Below are 7,669 nucleotides of genomic sequence, written 5' to 3'. Positions count from 1 at the left end.
GTTGGCGAGCTCCGGCTTGGGCGTTCGGCGAGCTGGGAGGAGCAGGGAGAGTGGAAGAGGGCGAGGCAGATCCGGACGAGGCGAGAGGGGGGTATCGGGCGGCTAGGGTTCCAGGGGAAGGAGAGTGGGAGCCGGGGGTTGTTATCCACTCGCCGGCGCCAGCGAGCTGGTCCGGCGGGGCTCCTCCCCTGTAGCGACGTGCCTGAGGAACAGGACGAGCGACCGGGTGGGGGTGGGCCACTGGGCTGAGCTAGCTGGGCCGGTTCAGCTGGCTAGGCCCAGGGGGCAGGGGTCTTCCCCCTTTTTTTTGCCTTTCTCTTTTTTAAAAACTTTTTATTATTTTCTATTTTTTGTTTTCCTTTTTGTTACTATTTATGTTAGTTTTATAAATTATAAAATTAGTTCCTAAAATAGTATTACTACTTATTCTAATGCCACAATAACTTGGGCACCCAAACAAATTAGTTTAACATTTTATATATTATAAAAGGAATTTAATTATTGGTTTTAGCTACTATTTATTTACTTTCGAGCATTCAGTTATTTTATAAAAGTGTGGTTTCTCCACCATAATTACCTATGCAATATTTGGTTCACTCCAAACATTTTAGTTTTAATATTTGAAAATTTTTATTGTTTGCTTGATTTTGAATTTGAATTTGAATCGGTTTCGAACTAACGCGAGATTAGTAACAGTAATAGAGGTGACGTGGCCTCATTAGCAGAGGTTTACTGTAGATTATCCGGGCGTCACAATTCTCCTCCACTACAAGAAATCTCGTCCCGAGATTTAGGAGCGGGAGTAAGGGGGATGGGATTTGGTTACGAAATTCTAACGAACCTTCTTGTTCTTGGTTGCTCTTCTCGAAGAGGTCGATACATTACATTGATGTCTTCATTTCTCTTGCTTAAGGTAATCATGATGAAGCTGGCATCCTTTCTTCGGGAACTCCATCGTACTTACGAAGGACAAGGGGTAACTTCAGAATAACAGACCTCTGAACGGTTGACTATCTGGTAGCTAACATCGGGGAAAGGTGGCGGGAGTAACTCTCGAACTGAAACTTAAGAAAATTTCGAGAGCAAAATAAGAAGGTACTATGGGAAGTTTAAGCGGGTAGGCAATCGTTCGATGCCTGAACAAAGTGTGAAAGGGGTCCAGAGTAACGAGAATAAGTATTGCATCTGACACCAAAGTATATTACTAGGAAGATGATCCATGAATTATATACGAAATCAAGCGTGAGGAATAACTTTGGCAACATGGGGGTACAGGAGAGTCAGGTCTCGATCCTGTGGAACTGTGGGTTATGGGCCCACCATGTGGGATAAAAGTTGGAAGGGTGGAGACGTCTTGCGTGATCATGCAAGCAAGGCATGTCAGAGGGTAGCCTGTCGATTATGTCGGCAACAACGTCGGTACCAAGGGCGAGGGACGAAGAGAACCATTTTCCTGCTCGTTGAACGAGGCGGCCCAATAGGCAAGGTTCTCGTCCATCGGTGGCTACCGGAATGTCATCAACAATAGTAACATGGTCTACTGAGAGAGTGGTACAACGAGGTGCTCAACTAAGCAGGGAATTATCTCTGCTCAGCTAAGTCAGATTACAAGAAAGGTTAAACAAAACAATGGAAAGGAAAATATGATTATCAGAGTAAACAGAACAATGGAAAGGAAAATGTGTTTAAACACATATTTCAAGGGTATAACCTTCCCAAGGTCAAGCAGAGCATGATATCCATGACAGGATATAATGTAGAAAACCCTTTAGGTAAGGGGAGAGAAATTTCATGTCATTACCCATACAACGGTGTTTGGATAATTGAGCAGGAAACAATTAGCTTTGGGCTTCAAATGTTTTTATTGAAGATCGGAGTACCATAGATATTCTTCGAGATATCATTGACATGGTCAACAGGTGAAGATCAGACTTTGGAAACAGAAAGGATCCATCAGGAACAACTTATAGAATAAGTCTTACAATTTCCTCATGGAAGAATGGCTAACCTTGCTAAAAAGGAAGCTATAACAATAGGTCCCGCGGACAGGTGTGTTAAGCATGGCATCACCTTACCGGGTCTTATAAAGACCAATGTTATAACTCTTGGAAATATGTTCCAACCATCATATCTGACCGAGATTCAGATCTGATTGGTGTCAGGATAACTCAGACTCAGGATGCCTGAGAAGAAAGGTGCAACACAAATTGTCGAGGTGACATTGTATGATTCTCGGGAATTAAACCATGGAAGCGAGTTCCGAAACAAGAGTTCATCATTAAATCAAGGAGAGGATGAGGGGGTGGCTGATGGACTCAGCGACAATTCCTCGAGATTTCCAAAAAGATGGATTTCCACTATTATGTGAACAAGGAGATAACATTAGTCAGTGTAAATGATATAATGATGTATGCTCGAGGAAAACATACACAATTAAACATTGGTTGAAAGGTGCACCCGAAATATGGGCTGGGTTGCACGACCAACGTCGGAATGGTGATTCAATAATCAATAGTCTAAGAATGAACGGCCCACCATTAACTTCAAAGGAATAAGGTTGCTAGAAGGGAAGAATCCAAACAACACAGTTCACCTGTTGGTATCCCGGTTAGAATCAAGACGTGAACCTGGAAATGAATGGAGATGGCGAGAAGTATTACTATATCAGGAATTCTTAAGAGGTGGGGCAATCCTCACAACATCCTTGACATGAAGGACAGTAATACTTCAATGTAGAACATAACATAAGCTAGATAGGAAAGAGCTCCATAACATGACCAAGTCTGACTTGGAGGGGGGGCAATAACGTTGCCGATGATAACACAAATCATCGAGGGGCAAGGATGGTATTTCTCATCCTGAATTTCGACTGATATCCTGGAAGAGCTCAAAATGTTGATGATGATCACGACATTTTGTTGTCGAGGGGATCCACGAAGAAGCAATTGATCAGCGACTGCATCAAGCAAAAGGACTGATGCAACAAAAGATTATTGGAGCCACGGATACTACACAAACTCGGGGTCAAGTTTGTTGTTCGAGGTGAAACGATATGACGAGGAAAATCGACGTAAGCTTAGCTCATCGTCGAAAATGGTGCTCCGGGAATAAAGACCAGGTAGAACAGTTAAAATCATCAAGATAATGATATAGCCAAACAGGCTAGGAATGGCGTGATCGGGTACAAACTCGTACTTAAAGAAGATTACTAAGAGTTGTTGAACCGTAGTGCGGACTCGGTTCAGTTATCGGTGTCTTTGCGTGATTAATAACTCAGAGCCCGTGGAAAATTGGAATCAGTGAGAATGTAGCACTTGATGAAGAACTCATAAGAAGTTATGAAGTTCCATGTTAACCTCGAGATACCAGGGGGTAATACTCGACGACAGATCAAGGTAGAGGTTGGACTAGGGTATTGCTCTGTAGAAGACAAGTGCTCAAACTTGCACGAGAAACGGAATCCAGGAGAAACATGGTCGGAACCACGATTGCAAAGGATCAATTCACCGATACCAGATGATATTATACCAGGGAAATAGCTATTATTATAAGAAGCTTCCATGATAGGATCTACATCGTGTCCATGGGCATGAACACAAAGGTTCAAGGTCGACTCCCACTTCTCCAATGCGTAACCTTTCATTCACTTCTCGCGTTTGATGAACTTGCAGTGTTGAAAATTTTTATCTGGCAAAATACCAGAAGAGTATGACTCATGAAAACTTTCGAGTTCACACATATTATGAAAGGCATAGGTTCAACCCATCAGGGCATCGTGGAAACATATTCCACAAGCTTCAGGGGTGAATAACTCAAGCTCGATAGTAGAGCATGGGTGTCAAAACGAGAGGATACAATTTACTAAAGGCATTATGTATCAGGGAAAGAACTCACAAGGTGATTAAATATGAGGGCACTGTCGGATAATAATCTAACAAAGGATTTGGTGGTCCACAAGGGATCTGAGGTGAGTATTGGCACACAACCCGAGGAAGAATCAATGCAAAGACCTTGGATTATAGAAACAACTAAGTAACTTAGAGCTCAATTGCAAAGGAATTATGATTTATAAAGCGAAGGATCAGAAACAGACGCTTTGATCAAGGATGGATAAGTTCAATAGACATAGGGGCACAATCGACGACCATTTGATTGGCGAGAACCAGCTCATGTTTAATATGACATCTGAGCCGGAAGGATGAATTCTAGGCTCTGATTGAGGATTGCGAGCATTCGCAACAAATTGAAGCAACGGACTCAAAATGATAAATGATAAGAGATGCTAATAAGATTACGAGACTTAAGATTAATCATAATTGAAGCAAGTAATAAATTCTAGAGCAATAGGTTGCTGAGGATTTTCGGAAGATCGAATGGTATTTAGAAGACTTTGTGAAATACACGAATCATTTGGGGATGAGCGGATACTCCATAAGTGCGAGAAATTATTCGTAGGGGTATTCAGGTGGCAAAAACTGCAAGGCAGTGGTACAAGGGATTCTTAAAAAGCCGGAGAGCAATTCGATGTATCTGGTAATAACACGAAAAACTCAGAGTAATTGTATGAACCACAAGTGTATGTTGTTATCCATATGGATATATCGGTAGTAGGGAATTGAAAAGGCAGAGGGCACAAGGGTCTCGGGAATGATCGAAGAGTATCTTCAACATCTTCTGGTGCAGTCGGCGACCATCTGTGATAAAGGGCTCTCCGGGAGAAAGTATTTACGAGAACCTACAGTTAGTCTTTTTAGCAAAATCATTTAACCCGAATAGGAGAGAGATCAGAGTCCCAGAGTATAGACAAGGAGTAAAAAATCCTAGTACCACCCAATGGCGACGTGGGCCCGTAAGCCACACAGCCATGTTAGTAAAAGTTTTGTAATGTCTAGACTCGACTTCGGCCAAGGAGTGTGGAAAGGGGGATTCCTACAGGCAGTCGGCTCTGATACCAACTTGTGATGCCCCCGATTTGACCATACACTAATCATGCATGCAAATGTGTACGATCAAGATCAGGGACTCACGGGAAGATATCACAACACAACTCTAAAACATAAATAAGTCATACAAGCATCATAATACAAGCCAGGGGCCTCGAGGGCTCGAATACAAGTGCTCGATCATAGACGAGTCAGCGGAAGCAACGATATCTGAGTACAGACATAAATTAAACAAGTTTGCCTTAAGAAGGCTAGCACAAAAGTAGCAACGATCGAAAAGGCAAGGCCTCCTGCCTGGGACCTCCTAACTACTCCTCGAAGCCGAACTCCATGTAGAATCATCCTCGGGATCTCTAGCTCCTGGACTCCAGCATCTGGTTGCGACAATCAGGTATAGAAAGGGGAAAAGAGGGAGAAAAGCAACCGAGGGTACTCATCCAAAGTACTCGCAAGCAAGGAGCTACACTACATATGCATGGGTATACGTGTAAAGGGGCATATCAGTGGACTGGACTGCAGAATGCCAGAATAAAAGGGGGATATCTAGTCCTGTCGAAGACTACGCTTCTGGCCATCTCCATCTTGCAGTATGTAGAAGAGAGTAGATTGAAGTCCTCCAAGTAGCATCGCATAGCATAATCCTACCCGGCGATCCCCTCCTTGTCGCCCTGTTAGAGAGCGATCACCGGGTTATATCTGGCACTTGGAAGGGTGTGTTTTATTAAGTATCCAGTTCTAGTTGTCATAAGGTCAAGGTACAACTCTGGGTCGTCCTTTTACCAAGGGACACTGCTATTCGATTAGATAATCTTCCCTGCAGGGGTGCACCACATAACCCAACACGCTCGATCCCATTTGGCCGGACACACTTTTCTGGGTCATGCCCGGCCTCGGAAGATCAACATGTCGCAGCCCCACCTAAGCACAACAGGGAGGTCAGCACGCCGGTCTAACCCTATGCGCGCAGGGGTCTGGGCCCATCGCCCTATGCACACCTGCACGTTGTGTACGCGGCCGGAAGCAGACCTAGCCTAGTAGCGTTCCAGTACAATCCGGCGCGCGCCACTCAGTCGCTGACGTCACGAAGGCTTCGGCTGATACCACGACGCCGGGATACCCATAACTACTCCCCCGTAGATGGTTAGTGCGTATAGACCAAATGGCTAGACTCAGATCAAATACCAAGAACTCGTTAAGCGTGTTATGTCGAAGTAACCGCGGACGCCGTCCAGGGCCAGGCCCACCTCTCTCCTAGGCGGTCTCAACCTGCCCTGTCGCTCCGCCACAAAGATCCACTTGCGGTTACTCCTACGAGCCGACCCGACTTTATTTACCACATGTGTCATGTATAGAGTATATAAGTATATACCCGTGATCACCGTCCAGGTGATCACGGCCCGATAGTATAGCACAGTAGACGGACAAGAATGTAGGGCCATTGATGGAAAACTAGAATCCTATGCTAAGCATGTAGGATTGCAGGTAAAGGTAACAACAGTAGAAGCAAGGGCAGGCTATGCATCAGTATAGGATTAACGGAAAGCAGTAACAGGCTATACTACTCTAATGCAAGCAGTATAGAGAAGAATAGGCGATATCTGGTGATCAAAGGGGGGGCTTGCCTGGTTGCTCTGGCAAGCAGGAGGGGTCGTCAACTCCGTAGTCGAACTGGGCAGCAGCAGTGTCGGTCTCGTAGTCTACCAGAGAGAAGAGGGGGGAAGAAATAGTAAATACAATGCAAACATAAGCATGACGATGCGTGACATGACAATGAATAGTGTGAGCTGTGTCCTAACGCGACAGTAGGTGGTACCGGCGAAGGGGGGGTACATCCGGGAAAGTATTCCCGATGTTTTGCGTTTTCGGACAGACGGACCGGAGGGGGAAAGTTGCGAGTTCGATAGGTTAGGGATGTGTGGTGGACGAACGGGCTGCGTATCCGGATTCGTCTCGTCGTTCTGAGCAACTTTCATGTAGAGAGTATTTTCATCCGAGTTGCGAATTATTTTATATGATTTTCTAAAGATTTAATCATTTTCTAAATTCCTAGAATTAAATTAATTCGAAAATAAACTAAACACTAAAAGCTATGGGTACACAGAAGTGTACCCATGTGACGCCCGGATAATTAGGCTACAGTAATCCCACGTTAATGATGCCACATCACCTCGATTACTGTTGTTAATCTCACGTTAGTTCGAAACCGGATCGAATTCAAATTCAAAATCAAGCAAACAATAATTTATTTTTAAATATTAAAACTAAAATGTTGGGGTGTGGCCGAATAATTCATGAGTAATAATGGTGGAGAAACCAACATTTCTTATAATATTTAAATTCACTAAAATAACCAAAGCTTAGGGCAATACAATTAATTTAATGCCTTTTATAAAGTTATAATAATATAACCAAATTAGTAGTGTGCCAAAATAATTATGGCAGTGGCCTAATTAGTAATACTAATTTAGGTGCTAACTTGGTATTTTATAAAACTAAAATAATAGAAACTATAAATGAAAACAGTAAAGAAAATAAATAAAAGAAAAAACAAAAACAAAAACAAAAGGAGGAGAAGCCCCCCCTGCTGGACCGCGGCCCAGCTGGCGATTGGGCCAACCAGGCCGGCCCAGGTCGGCCCCCACTCCTCTCCCTTATCCACTCCTCCCCCCCACTCCCCACCGACAGCCCCCCACTCCCCCCGAAATATCCCCCCTCGCCCCCGATCT

Source organism: Triticum aestivum, chromosome 4D (assembly GCF_018294505.1).
Source record: "Triticum aestivum cultivar Chinese Spring chromosome 4D, IWGSC CS RefSeq v2.1, whole genome shotgun sequence".
Lineage (NCBI taxonomy): Eukaryota > Viridiplantae > Streptophyta > Magnoliopsida > Poales > Poaceae > Triticum > Triticum aestivum.
Note: the sequence above shows the minus strand (reverse complement) of the source record.